This window comes from Channa argus, chromosome 11 (assembly GCF_033026475.1).
Source record: "Channa argus isolate prfri chromosome 11, Channa argus male v1.0, whole genome shotgun sequence".
NCBI classification, from domain to species: Eukaryota; Metazoa; Chordata; class Actinopteri; order Anabantiformes; family Channidae; genus Channa; species Channa argus.
In genome coordinates this window covers 25,013,344-25,029,023 of record NC_090207.1, presented here as the reverse complement: position 1 = coordinate 25,029,023, position 15,680 = coordinate 25,013,344, and the positions used below count along the sequence as shown (strand labels likewise).

At 40.8% G+C, this 15,680-nt stretch overlaps 1 protein-coding gene across 3 annotated transcripts in view; it reads left to right on the top strand.

The window, feature by feature from the left end:
* Window positions 1-13,536: 13,536 nt before the first annotated feature.
* tncb (tenascin Cb) overlaps window positions 13,537-15,680 on the top strand; it is a 46,733-nt gene continuing 44,589 nt past the window's right edge. For 2 of the 3 annotated variants that reach the window (XM_067521397.1, XM_067521396.1), the window contains exon 1: window positions 13,537-13,916. The gene's annotated coding sequence lies outside the window, so the exon portion shown is untranslated. The remainder of the gene's footprint in view (window positions 13,917-15,680) is intronic. The other variant, XM_067521398.1, reaches the window with a different exon arrangement.

The following is a 15,680-nucleotide window of genomic DNA, read 5'->3' as shown; positions in this document are numbered from 1 at the left end:
GCAGGCAATGTTGGTGGCATACAGATGTGCAGGATATCTGCTGAGACCCAGGTCAGACGGGGGTGAACTGTGAGAGGAATAAAACAACACAGATTTGTGGAGGGTGTGGGCAGCAAGGGCAAGCATCCACAACCCAGGTAGCATTAAACTGAAGGTAGGATTGTGATGAAGGGACAGCAAGCACGATGACCAATGACCGGTAACATTTACCTTACCTTTGTCTGGCGTTCTGAGCAAAGCCCGATACATTTGAGTTGGATTCGAATAGGCCCAGTAGCCTGCCTTAAGCTGTAGTAAGCATTTTTAGTATGTAGCGTTTAAGCAAAACAAGGAAAAGGGAAAATGTATGATTAACCACTGGGAGTCAAGTGCAGAAATGTTTGCTGAAAGCTCCGTCACATCGTTATGCTGCAAACTGCAGGATTCTGTTTGCCACATGGCCAAATATTCAGGACGTCTGCTAAGACCTGAATACCTCCACGTCCATGAAACAGTAACATAGTTCGTAGTTCATTTGGAGCTTTAGGTGTCTGCCAGATGTACAAACGGGCAGCTGTATGCTAACGTGTTTGCTGTATCATGTTAGTATCCAGTGGAAAATGCTGTCAGTAGACTGTCAGTGTTGTGTTTTCAGCTTCTTGTGCTGCCCCCCCCCAAAGATGCCCAAAGCGTCCATTGATTCTTTAAGGTTGAAAAAGATTGCGCTTCTGATAAAAGTCACCAGTATCGCTCTCAAGTCTTTTTATTATTGAAAAGGTCAGTGTCATTACTCAGGATCAATTATTGTCCGTCCTGGTCATCTGCTTCTTACTGTATTAAGGGAGGGGGTTTATGCTTGGAATGTGATTATTACCTGGTGGGATAGGAAATCTATGGTGCTCTAGTTCCTAAAAACCAGGGTTTAGGACCAGTATTGTGGTTAAATCTATGATACATCCTACTGAGGACCCTTGATTTCCATCAACTCTTTTTTTTTTAACAGGCCACGTTCCCAAAAACAATTTCCTGTAAGCAGTAACCCCACATTAGAGCTGAAAGCTTGCATTTTTTTTTTCTCCTTCACTCTTTTTCCATCCTGGATTTGAATCCATTAGAATTTAAACAGATCTGCCATCGTTTCTTTGGGGTAAATTTGGATGCAGTTCATATTTGCAAGACTCCATAAGTGAGCACAGCAGGGCTTCCAGATATATTTCGCCTATGTTTTAAATGGCTCACAGGTTTAAAGAATAAGTAGAGCAGACTCTACACCTCGGGAGATCACTGAGCCCTCTGGAGTATCTGAAGCTTGTTTATCATTAATAAACACTTAGTGTTTCACATTTGCCTCCATCCTTCTCTTCCTGATTCTGTACCATCACTCCATCGCTGCATGGGAGTAGATGAATCATAAACAGCATTTTTCTTCTTTACAGATCAACATGCCTACAAGCTAAGCCAGCGAAAATAGCTTTAGACAATTTCATTCAGCAAGGGGCAACCTATTCTGAGTGTATGCAATGTGTCATTAAAGGCAATTTTATTTGTGGAGAACATTTTGCTTTGTGCAATGCAATTCCAACATTGAACATTAAAATGGAAATATAACATATACATCAAAATTCAAACTGAAACATCAAAGAAAACTTTTTTGAAAGAGAGAAAACTAATTGGTAAAAAGGTGGGAGTTAGAGTCAGTGAAAACCATACGTTTAATTGTAAATGAATCTGAGAAAAGTCTTCAGGCAATTTATTTTAGCTCTGTGGTGCAGTTTTCGCTTAGTTTTGACTTAATTAGCAAATAGTTACTGATAACCTGAAATGACGAGCATTTGGAGTGTACAGATGTAGGGAGTGAATTCAACAGCAACCTTCATCAAGATTCACATTTGTTTCCATTTATGTGAAAACAAACAACCGTGACTTCACTTGACATGTAAAGAAATCAGACAACAAGTTTCCAATCTTCAAAGAGAGTTTTGACTCAGTGCCTGGGAAATCAACTAATATGCAAGTGTTTTTTTATCAACTTCATTTCATGAGTTGAGTTAACTCGAGTTTTAAAACTTTATGACAATAAATGATAGAAATTTTGATTGAATTACCTTAAAATAATAAAACTCGATATGTGCGTTGATTTAAAAAATGCTGATTAGCTGATATATGATAATTTACAGTTCAAAGGCCCTTTTATGTTAAAAACTTTTGAAATTGTAAATTAGTTCAAACTTTATTAGTAGAGATTTGGGATGAAAAATATAATGATGGTCTCTTTACCTTTAATCCAAACCTATGATGTTGTTCTAAATGATGAACAATGACAAACAGCATATTTAATTATTTACTTTGGAGGAATTACTGCAGCTGGACATAGGAGCACAGAGCAGTCATGTCATAATGTGACTTTAACTGAACACCTTTTTTTGGACAAAGATCGCTGAATATGCAGTTCAAACGCTAATAAGAAGTTAATTGCCACCGTGTAGACAGCACGACTTGGCTGTAGGACAATGATGACAAAAAAGTGTCCTACTGTTTCATCCCTGTAGTGGGAAAAATAGAGAACAGCTGTGAAGTGCAGGACGATACACAGAGCAGAAGCACTTCACAGATGTGTCGACGCTCAGGACACATCCCACTTTCTACGCTATTGTTTGAAGGAACTCCTGCTCTGTGTTGACCTGCCTGCCCTCACCTCTCACCTCCCTTCAACCCAGCTGCTGCAGTATTATGATGAATGGACACTTCCCTCAAGGGTATTGACACGCTTCTTTGGACAGGAGGTGATTGCACAGCACTTTAAAATCATATTTAATATGGCTTTTGTGCAGTTTGACTGAGAGAGGAACGATTGGAGGGTTGCTATGTACTGTAAAGGTAAGAAACCATGAAGGAGGTGGGAGAAAGAACAGAAGGAGCCGATAAATAAACTGTGTGCCACCAGCTGAGTAATGTAAACAGTGGGGACATAAAAGCTATAAATGTTCATTGTATTTCTAAGGGAGTGAGCCTCATTAAAATTCATTGTGCCACTTCCTCCCAATACAGAGCTTACATCGGTTTACTAAACATGGCATTATTAACACTATGGCAAATTAAGCTATTGTAGACAGCAGTGGCATTGTAACATGACATTTGATTCACATTCAGGGACCACCGACAGCCTATCAGAGCCCAGTCCTGAGGTGGGCATCAATCATGGGAGCCAAAGCCGTGCTTGCCTTGTGTGCCTGCTCCTCTGGACAACAAAGGAAGGCTTTCACAAGGGCCCATTATTCAGCAGCTCATCCTCTGATGCTTCACACGTCACCTGTCAGCCAGCCTGGTACCCAGAGGTTGACATCCGTGATCCGTCACATCACCAACATCACATCATTACAGCAGCTGGGGCCTATGTTATATATTCATCTGCCTAACAAGGTGCTAGTAGATGCAGCAGAGGAATAGAATAAAAATTAACAGCAGAACAAACAAAGAACCTTTAGCTGATGAGACATGATCATTTGTACCAGCAGCAGAAAATGACCAAAACCTGGGATAAGTGACATCTAGTAGCACCTGTAGTGATGATGACACAGTCACATTGTATATATAAACTTCAGTTTATACAGGATGCGTCCAGGCACAGTAATGAGTATTTGTTCCTTACATTTTGCCAGAACCCAATCATCGCAGTTACTGTACGTGCATTTCTCTAATTGCTTTTAATGAGGAAAATCTCAACCCTCTTTCACTACTAACAGAATGAATCAGTTTAGCAATAGATACGTTAGGCTGTAATTAATCCATTGCTTACATAATATCAGAAATGGACCACCAAATAATTCTTTAGTGTCTAATGGGCACATCTGAAGTGGCTAATCATCGTGAATAACAACACTAGATATGTAAAAAAGGTGAAGGTCATTTTGACGATATTCTGCTGCAGTGTAAAATGCTCCTTGTGTTGCTGTCTGAAGGATTTGTGACACAGGAGAAGGGGTTACATGCAGCAGCAGATGGGGTGGGGGGTGGCAGGGGGGGGGGGTACACAAAGAAATATCCTTACAACATAAAAATGAAAGTGTGAAGCAGCAAATGTAGGTGGAAGGGTGGGATTGAAGTGACATTTGTTATAGGGTGACATTTAGGGAAGTCTCAACTCTATCTCCTTTGAACACTAAGGTCTTATCTAGATTGTAGAAGAAGGTCTGCCTGTCACTCACAGCCTGTAGTAGTACGTGTTATACTTGTAGTAAAAATATACAACAGAATATGATTCATTTTTATTTGGACTATGTTATTGAAGCTTTCTTTAAGACATAATGGAGGACAGAAGACCCAATTTTAGTCCCACTGAGTTGTTTTTGTTAGTTCAATTTTATGCTTTAAGCTGCCAAAACTACTTTTTAACTTTTAAGTGGAAGAGTAAGTCCTGATTCTGTGGCGATAATAACCAGTCAGAGGTCACAGTTCAGCCTCCTTTTTCTAAGGACCACATCACTGATCAGAACCAAGAGTTGCCATGGAGAAGCATGCAATCAGTTGGTGTTTCTCTCCCTCTCACCACCCGTACCCTCCTGCACCAGTGCCCTAGATGGTCACAAGCCCTGTTGTTGCCAGATAGTGATGGAGCATACTGTATGTAGTGTGGGAAGGAGGATGTCAGCTGTTCATCCTGGAGAGCTCATCTCTCCTCCTGTTCCGTTCCTAGGTGAGCTTCAATACTTAACCGGACCCCCCTTTTCTTTTGGTTGCCATTACCCAAACTAAGCTCACACTTACCCCTCCAATACACCCATGATCTGCCTTTTGTTCGGGCCCCAAGCTCCCATTCATTTCCCCTAGGAGAGCAGACAAAAGAGGAAAAGGCACAGGCCCGAAGCGTTTGTCCAGACAGACTGTGGTAAAGGGACCATAAAGAGAAGCAGGGCTTGAATGGGGCTGTGCTGTGATGGGAAACTCTGTAGCTTTAACTATAGAGCCTCTGTATGTGGGGATAACCCCCCCCCCACCCCAACCCCATTATATTGCATGTGTTGAAGGACATTTAAGTTATTACGTGCATCTTTATATTTCCACATTTTTATACATTAAACAAAATCAAACAAAGAAAACATTTTCAGCAGCAAACGTTGGAACACATACACATCCTAAATACAAATAAGACCTTCTGGCAACACCAAATGCCAACAATCTTTACAGACATGATTGAAGAAACCCCAAGTTTCTGGGAGCTACGAATACCACCAGACTCCAAGTCCCGAGGGCTAAAAAACAAAGAGGTTTGTGTGTATGTGTGTCAGTGGTTGTTGCTGTGTTTGTGGCTGGAGCTACTTAACTAACGCCATTAGTAATATAGCGACTATGTAAAGCTGTACACTAAGTGTGGACAAAAGGTTACATCCACTTACATGGCCGTTAAATAATTTCTTTAAATGTTGAATGATTGAACAGCATTCACCCCTACAAAATAAAAATCTCAAGACCCACAGTTTATTTGGAACTAACTTTGTTCGGACCATTGAAAACTCATACTGTGGTTTTTAAAGTGCACACACAACAAGGACTGTAAATATTGTCCCATCAGAAGGGCTCAAATTAAGAACCTGTCCATGGCCAGTATGAACAGGAGGAATGATCACAGCAAGCAAAACCACTTGTGTTCACATTGTGCACATGACTATTGTTATAGAGAAATTGTGAACCGATCGTTTAATATCTCAATTGTCCAAGTGCTAAAACTGAAATCAGCAGCTGATTTTTATGACTAGTCAACTTCGTGTTTCTTCTTTTGGTTGTGGTGTCTGCATTTTCTTCACCTTCTCTTACACCGCACATGTCAAAATGAATCTGTTGATTAACTGGCCAGTGTTTTATTAATTCTCTGCTACATTTCAAAGCTTGAGTCTCTTTTTCTCTATTTGCAAGTACTGTGTTATTGGTGTGTGTTTACTGATGTTGCAGTGCGTCGTGCTCTCAGGTCCGACACAGAAGACAGTGATGAGAGTGTGACCTCCACGTTAGTATGCTGAGGAAGGAAGATACATTTAAATTCATTTTGTGATGGTTCAACTTGCTCCTTATGATAAATGTTTAAAGTCAGATTGAATCCTGCAGCTTACGCTTCTGTTATGGTTTGCAGCACAAATCGCATCATATTTAAAACCAGAAATATTACTGTAGCTCAGGCTTTGGAGCCTTGTGGGAAGACTGTGAACTCCCTGACATGTTAATCTACAAACCAATGAAGTCTGACATATACGGTAGCTGTGTGTCTGTCTCCACCTGTTTGATCTTAAATATGAGTTTTGGTTCAGCTTGGAAACAACAGGTGGGGAACTGCCATGCTGTTCTACAGGGGCACCGCTTAAAATAGAAGGGATAACGTCTCAGGAGGCTTCGATGCTCTTACACATTGTTAGAAACACTATGGTGTGGGCTGTTATGTGTTCTGTGTAGAAATGAGAAATGCAGAACCGAAAGCTGAAAGCAAGGGATTTTAAAACGAGACGTCTGTTCTCTCCTAAAAAATACTATCTGCTCTAATAAAGAGTAGCATCTTTTACATATTTGCAGTGTGTGAGATGAATCCCAATGCTGTCAAGCTTGACAAGTGGCTGAACGTATATCCACAGGGAATAACTAACTCCAGTGTGATAATGAACTGCTTCAAAAACATGTGATGGAAATTCTCTTTACATACAGCAGTGCTTCATCATACTCATCACTATTGATAATCATAATTACACTGCACCACCTGGCTTTTCTAAACCTGGGCACATAAGTGGATTCCTGCAGTTTTCTGCCTGTATTGACACTGATGATGTTAAATATGAAATTTTTATAAAGTTCATTTCCAAAAATGGTTTCCATTCCCAGAAAAATGGCAGTACGAAGAGAATGCAACGACCAATTTTGGATTGTATGATCATGTGAAATGTTGAAACTCAGTATTGATTTTTTTTTTTTTCCCCTCCAGATTCTCTGGACGTTTGAATATCTTTAACCATAAATGACGAAATCCACAAATTCGGTGCAGTTTTACGTTGGGAATTGTTGTTCTGAAGACGTAGAGTGATGAATCTCACCCCATCCTCTGCTCTTTTTATACCTAATCATGATACTGACCTGATATTAAAAAAAAGCAATCAACACTCGGTTTCAGTGTTGGGCTCATTCCTCAAATATTACTCACTACTTTTTACTCTGTTCAAATTTATTATTATTACTTCACTTATTACTCTCTGTCTGGGGCTAAAAGACAAAGTCAATAGTGGATACTGGCAACGTTTCATCCATCACATATTCAGCCTCAGGCTTTGTTGGTTTTTTGTTACTGTCGATGATTAAAATGGAGTTTTATGTAGTTGTTTAGCCATTGATGGGCTTCAGCCATTCTCTGCAGCCACAGAGAGCTCGTATTTGCTGGCGTGTATATCTCCGTGAGCTTCACATTGTTCTGCTTTCTTAGTGTTTCAATGGGGTTGAAGTCATGTGTTTCACAGTTGAAAGAATATGTTACAGTAATGTTCCTATGACCTATGACCTTTTGTCCCAACACAATGAAAGTGATGGGAATATTTCAAGCTGCTGAATGTAGGCACTTCCATCTTCCAGCCACCTTACTGCCTCTGCTGCTGCTAATAGTGACGTGTGCAAGTACGACAACTACAACTGTTAAATGTCTTTGCAATGGTGACAAAAAGAGTGATGGAACAATTTCTTTTTGGAGGGAGTAACTGTAATATTTTCACAAAATTCTATTAACGTGGTTTGCACATTCAATTTTCCCACCGTATTTTGTTTGAGATTAAGTTTCTTCTGTAAATATGAATTAAATATGTCATTTGATGAAGACTTACTTTTTAGTTTACTGACAGTCCTATGTACGATTGCTGAACATGTCCATCTTCTCAGTTAATGTGGTTAAATATTGTACCAATAAAACTACTTGCTTGGTGCCGAGGGTGTAATTTCCAATGGGGATCTTTTAAGTTGCTTTGCCCCATATTTCACATTTATGGGTAGATTTCTATACAAGCTTCCCTTTCTTCTGTGTAGAGATTGTGGCTGAATGCAGCTTGTGAGTCCATGTGCAGACATTACTGAGAAAGTTTAAGTTTTTTTTTATTAACTCTTAAATTTAGCAGTTTTTTTAAGTTTACAGATAATTGTCCTTCCTGACGCAACCGTCCCCAATTTCTACCGGCTTGGACCGGCACTGCACAGCTGGGGATGGCAGAGGGCTGTTGGGGGTTCAGTTTTGATCCCTGAAGTGTCTTCCCCCGGGGGAGACACTTCGATATATAGCCGTGATCAGGGATCAAAACCACAGAACCTGTGAAAAAATGTAGAGATAATTGTAATTAAATGATATTTTACTAATCCAATGGAAGCAATGGAAGACAGAGCTTGTTGAGGTAAAGATACAGTTTGTTTCTCATCAATAATATTGCTGTTAGCCCAAAATTAAATATCAGAAATTCTCCTCAAAGGTATTAGAGGACTCTATAAACATTTAATTAAAAATTTGAATAATTTAATTTAATAGTGACACATTTTCCAGAAAACAGTGTTTTAAAATAATCCATCTAGTTAATGGCTCACGAGTTTTGATAGTGTACTGTTCTTTATGCATATTTGATATTTGTCTGTAAAAATCTTAAGGCAGCAAAGAAATAAAGTAGATGTTTCATGTTCTATATCAGTGGGCTTTGGTTTGTTTTCTCATCATTAGCGTCTCAGGATCCACCAGCGAAATTGTTTCATGAGGTCAGATATTGACCAGTGTTACCGTGTGGTGCAGTGCAGTATGGTGTCACTCGGCTTCTGTTTTGAGTTCTCTTGAGCCAGGAAAATCCTGCAGGAGATGAGAGGAGTTGAAAGATGAGAGTCTTGTAACCTGGGCTAACCTGGGCTCACTTGGGTGTCCCGGGCGGGTTTGTATGTCGTTGCTTTCTACCTGTCACTCCTCAGTGTGGTCTCAGGGTCATTTCACACAGCTTTTACTAGACACATTCCACAATGTACTAAAAAACAATTATTTCCTGCCACTCATTTATCTTCTGAATTAAAGATCTTTGAGTAGTAGCTTAGTTATGTCACGGAAACAACTTTTGTGGACAACCAGTCAAGAGGAATAGTTTTTTTCCCCGTTTCATTATTGTGGTGTTTAGTTTTTAAAACGGGACATTTATTATAAAAAGTAGAAAGGAGGGGTTCTCGCTTGGTCTGTGAATCATACTGCCTTCAAAAGTGGTTTCTTATATTATGCGTCATGGTCCTAGGGGCAAAATGATTGTATGAGCACTGAGGATTTAACACATGGCAAGTCGGAGGGAAGAGGCTGCCAACTGTAGCAACACAAAAGGTGGGTGGAGGATGGTTATAGGGTCAGAGGTCAAAGACCATAGGACACACACAAGATCCTGTCATAGTGTTGAGGTCATTTACCAGCTACTTGTACATATGGTTGCAGCAGTTGTGGCTGTGTGTGGTCTACAATGGCAGCTTCTCTGCCTTAGCGTTGCAGTGTTTTAAGTGTGTGAATTGCAATAAAAAGAAAATGCAATGATTTGCAAATCATTTGAAACCTATTGTGGTTGTTGGAACAGGGGTAACCAAAGACTGAAAATGTTGTGTAACGCTAAAAAAAGAAATGCTAGTGGAACAGTCCCCAAACTAATGAGGTTAACTGGCAACAGGTTGGTATCATGACTAATAAAAAAGAGCATCTCAGAGAAGATGAGTCTTTCGGGGGCAAGGATGGGATGATGTCTGGTCCACTGAATAACCTTTCTTAGTGTAAAACTATAAAGAATTTGGGGATTTCATCATATTTAGCTCATAATATCAAGAAAACAAAACCAAAAAAACAACTCTAAATGCATCTGATCTTCATTTCCTCAGGCAGCAATGCACTAAAATCAGATACGATTCTGTGGTAGAAATCACTGCATGGGCTCAGGAACACTTCTGCAAACCACTGTCAGTGAACACAGTTTGACTATGCATCCATAAATACTGTATATGTTCAAACTCTACCGTAAAGAAAAATGAAATAGAATCTAAAATAATAATTTGTAATAGATAATAAAAAAAAATTAGATTATTAACACAAAGAAATTGTTCAAACCTGTGAATCTGTGCGTCATGGCATTTTAAGACTAGAATCAGAGGGTAGCAAGTAGCCCAACTTTGGCTAAGAGGATGAAATAAAACACCAACATATATGTATATATATGCACATATATGCTTTACATACTGCATATGGCTATAACCCTCAACATGTGTTTAACTATAGCTGCAAATGTATGGAGTTGCTTCTGTATTGCCAGCGAGCGGATTCCCCTAACATTATATTTTTATGCTGAGCTAAATTAAACATATTGTGACAGATAATCACCTCAAATTACTGTTATTTATCCTGTGTTTAGCTCTGTTTTTGGTCTCCACTACAAGATGTGTGTCTTTAGCTGCTAAACTCTTCTCTGTTCAGCAGCTGTATTGTTTTTTTTTTCCACCCACAGTATATTAAATATTATTTGACTTTCTGTCTGTCCACACAGAGATGCTACCATGCACCCTTCATGTTTAAGGTGTTGTCCTCTCACTTTCTCTGGATGATTTCTTTGGCAAATATGAAGCAAAAAGCTGTAGAAATGCAAAACAGATAGTTTCTTATAGCCTTCATGTCTTTGCTATTGTGGGGCCCATCTATTCCCTGGGTTATGAATTATGGATCATTGCTAATAGGCTCTTTCTACCTTGTTTAACTTACATGGCCACAGGCTTATTTCTGAACCTCAGTGTTCATCAGCAGCCTTGTTCCTCCCATCACTATGTCTCCTTATTGCATTACAAATGAAGCGGCTTCAATAGCTTGTGGAAGAGGAGCCAGACTGGGTCTCTGTCCAAGTGACCCTCCCTGAGGACTTAACCCACACATCCAACCTTGCTTCTGCATGATGCATGAAGGACAGTCATTGGAGGGGGGGAGTGGGTTCCCTTATTACCTTGTGATTCATTTTTAATGAGGTAAACAGGTCTTTCCAGGTCACCTGTAAGCTCACACATCCATTGAGTGTGTCTTCCCCATCGGCTGCCTTCTTGCTGCCCGCTTTGACATCTTCCATGGCTGTAGGGGCTCCAAAGTATAATTAGGTCTCACTGTCATTGACAGAACGTGTCTCACTTCCCACTGAGTCCCTTTCCTTTCCTTCAAGTTGGATGCCACCAATTATACAGTGGCAAGAAGACCTTATTATAAGCTCCAGCAACCTTTGCCTTACTTTTCCTCTCGCTGCCACTAGATTAAGTTTTCCAGCAGTGAGTAATACACTGTGAATATCCCCACCACAATTAAGTCACTGTGTATTGTTCCATAATTGATTTCATTATGTGTTGCTGCTCATAAATTGAATTTTAAATAGCTTGTGTGGTGGTACCTGTTGTTGAAAATAGCCTGCCTTTTTGCAGAGTCTGGCAATGCTTCCAGCTTTATGCAACATCAAGGCTTTAACACTGAGTGCAGATATTTGCTCTCTTTTTGCTTGGCATGTTATCGTAGCATTTTCCCATCCCTCTATGTCTTAAATGACAGCCGATAAAACTGAACATTGCCGTGCTCTAATGGAAATAATAAAAAAAAAAAGGCCCCTCGAGCAGACGTCTGGTTCCAGAGCGGGAGAAATTGGATGACAAGCGAGGATGCACATACGGGGTGTCATTTGGGAAATCAAACCCACTCAGTTCACTTGCTCTGAAAGTCAGTGAACAGGTATGCCTTTGCAAACAAGGAGGTGGAGAACTCCCACAGCAATTCTCGGCGAAGCCTGGCGAGGCTGTGAAGGAAGGAGAGTGAAAGAGAGAGAGAGAGAGAGAGAGAGAGAGTGAGTGAGTGAGTGAGACAGGAAGGTGAGAACAAGAACAGATGGAGAGATGAAGGAAAATCTACATTTACAGTCATTTAAAACAGGTGCTATACATAGCCGCGCTTTCAACCCATCATCCCATCTATAAATGATATCATTACAGCCAGAAGTCATTAAAAAAATCTTTTCCCCAGACTGTATAGATTTCCTCGCTCTCCCTGGGGAGTGACGATAATGAAAATGAAAATGAATTTAGGGCCCCTCAAGTCATTGAGTTTGCTTTTTTATCACCCGATAGCCGTGCTACATGTGTGCCATTGTTCTGCGTATGGGATTAGAAAAAGGATCTTTTCTGCCTGACTGGCTACCAGCTCTCAGCAACAAGATGAGAATCATTTCCACTGCCGAGAAAAAGCTCCACTCAGCGTCGGCAAAACCCTCAGCGCACACACGCCACCAGTGTCCAGTACAGATCTTCTCTTCACATACCACCAATCTTTATCACAATGTGGTACCTGTAAATATCTTTGTTGGACAGAAGCCGTGCGCTGCGGAATTTGTCCGAGCTTTCTGTTCCTGTGTTTAGCGAAACGCAGCTCCGTGTGTTTACATCGAATTCTTGAGTGTGGAGTGGCTTTCATTTGCAATCAGCATACATTTGGGTCCCTGAGCAAACTCTAATCAAGACATAAGTAAACATGGCTGTTGGTGCAGTGTGTCAGGTTTCCACATGGTGGTCACCACCTGAGCAGTTGAATTAGCTGAGCCAGTAGCAATCAGCATAATTATCATCCAAAGTCATTTAGAAAGAGACATTTTGTAAAGATATTTTTTCCCAGACTTTACAGAATATGTAGATGAGCAGTGAAAAATAAGTAATATAAACACCAAATTACTGGAAATTAGGCTGATGCTTGCTACATTCAGCTACATCTAGATTGAAAAAGACAAAAGACACTTCACTCCTTGAGGACTTCTTTGAAAGACATGTCCACGGGAGAAAAAAAGGGGAAGACTCTGCCCCATACAAGTTTGAAACCATTTAGAATTTGTATTGCTAAAGGATAAACTGGAATTTTAATTACTGCATGAAAACACATGGTAAGAGACAGTACATCCTGTAATACTTGTGTTTTTTGGGGAGTTTTGACTAACTAACTGTTAAGAGCCAGTGTTGTGGTGGCTCTGGGTGTATGATGTATTATGAAGACGAATGAAGATGAATTTTCACTGTTCCACATATAGAGCATAACAAGGCTTTCATACGTTTACACACAGACAGACTCGCGACAATGAGGATGAGCGATGTATGTTTTCATCCCTTTGATGTCATTGCTGGTCCAGTGAATTATTCAAGATTCAGGAACTTTACTGAATCTTGACTCATGTACTCGACCATCATTTCAGAGCACATTCACTGTTTGCTCTATCTGCATCCTCATCAATCTTACAAACGCTCCCTACTTACTCCCTGCTTTCAAGTTCTTCAATGGTATGTTAATGCAGGCCTTGCATTCACTCATATCTTGCTTTCGATTGGCTTGCCCGCCGCAAATTGCAGCTAATGATCCAAACCCCCACCCCCACCTCACCCCATTTTCCTGTCCTACTCTCTTTCTTTCAGCAACTCTCTCTCTCTCTCTCTCTCTCTCTCTCTGTCTCATTCCAGCCTTGAGGCGTCCTGTTTCAGCTCCTTCGCTTTCAGCCACAATGCTGTGGAGAGGGTGAATGGGTGGGGGGCATTTAAGAGAGCAGTAGGTGGGAGTGGAGTCTGACAGCAGAGGGTCTACTGTTTAAGAGAAAGGGAATTCTCGCTCTCTCTCTCTTTCTGTGCCGCTCTCCGTCTCTCTCTCACCCTGTCCCCCTCTCACTCTCTCTCCTCACTGGCTGCACATCAGCCGGCTCTCTAGGTAGACTCGAGTAAACACTTTAAGAGAACAGAGAGAAGAGGGAAGATGACAGAGCTGTCAGCACTCTGAGAGATACAGACTGGTGAGAACATTTGTCACGGCTGCCTGATAAAGCTCTCTTCAACACTGCTTTCCCAATCAGTGGAGAGGCTGTTGGCATTGTGTGTGCGAGGTAAGTCACCTTCTTTACCTGCATAGCGCTGAGCTTGTTGAGCGGGAGCAGAATGAATGGACCTGACTGGCTTTACCTTATTAGGACGATTAAGAAAACTGAACTGAAGAACTGGGCAACTGCATAACTTCAATCACATTCTCTTTGCATTCTCCCCACTTTGAAATAAGTTGATCCTAAAACTTTGTGTGAAAATTGGTAGTTTTAGTAATTTATGTGAGCTGCACAACAGGGCTGCAAAGCCATTTTTCTGTTGACTCAACCTAGAATTTCTGTGACAGTGTCAAGTGAAAAAGGCAAACCCTCCAATATGAACAGCTAAAACTAACAAATTTAAGCATTTTGCCTGACAAATTAAAAGAAAACATAATAAATGAATTTTATAGCTTTGTGGCTTGTACAATATTATGTCTTTTCTCCAGGGAAGAATGTGGATGGTGCTTTTTATTACAGCCGCTCCAATGATTTAGTCATATGTTTTACAAGCAAATACTTCACAGACTGGGTTAGTTTTGCCCTTTATTGCATGCACCTGGGCGCTAATTATGTTTTACTGTGGAAGTTTTGCCTCTTCCTGGCTTTTTTTTTCTATTTATTACCACGGCAGTATAAAAAAAAGGGTTTTGCCTCCAGAGATGAACGTCTGTTATAATCTACTGGATTATTGTACTTGCATTAGGGCTCATGTTGGGCTGTGGTGTGATGGGAGAGCAGAGGAGAAGATGGAAAGGGTTAGTGTGTCCATGTCTGTGTGTGTGTGTGTGAGATGCTTGCCAGGGTAGATCCAGCTGTACACTTTATGGTAGCCAGCAGACAGTAGGCTTGTGTAACTCAGGAGACAGACAGCTGCTCTGTGTTAGAAGCTGCTGGTTGGTTCCTCTCCCAGATCCTCAACATACACACAGCAGGCTGCAAACTGGCAGCCTCATCGACACACGCGCACGCGCGCGCGCGTGCGCTCACACACACTGACTGTCTCCCAGCCAGTTGCTTACATGTTTGCTGTCCATCAATTGGTTTGGTTATAAATTGAAACTTTCTAAAAAATTAAACAATAGTTTTTGTGGTTACAAGTTACCAGTGTAAACGTAAATGCAAATATACATTGTTACCTACTGATAAGACTTTGTAGTTTGTGTAACTAACTGGGTCAGTGACATTAGCAAACATTAGTGATCTTAAGTTATACCCCACCAAGTGAGGGTGGGGGTATTAAAGAGTGTACGTATGTTATTCTTCACGTTAAGCCCTCTATACTATTCTTGTTGGAATTGATAAAACTAGATTTATTCCTCGCTGGAAATTCTACGGTCTTGGCCAAAAGCTCATCAAATTCTTAATGGGGTGATTAGTTCTTAAATACAGGAATTTGTGGTAGGTGTCTCACATGTAGACTGGTTACCACCGTCCCAGTTGTTGAGCTGTTCGAAGCTCCTCGTGGTCTCTGATATCGGTAGGCGTAGAGGAAAACGGCTGAATCTGGGAGAAAAGAGAGGAGTGGATGTATATGGAGATATAGCGTGGGCTGTGATGGAGGAGACCTCCAGGATGCCAGGGCAGCGACTGCAGGATGGTAATTGTGTACGATGGGAAGCTGCAGACACAATGAACATGACTTGTGTTTTACAGAGGTGTCGAACAGAGGATTGTGCTTATATGACCAGCTCTGCATAACAGGCATGTAATCTGATTCTAGGTGGCAGCGCAGGCTCCGCGCATTAATGTTTCATGATGCTTTGGCTACGCATAGGAGTAGCCACTAAC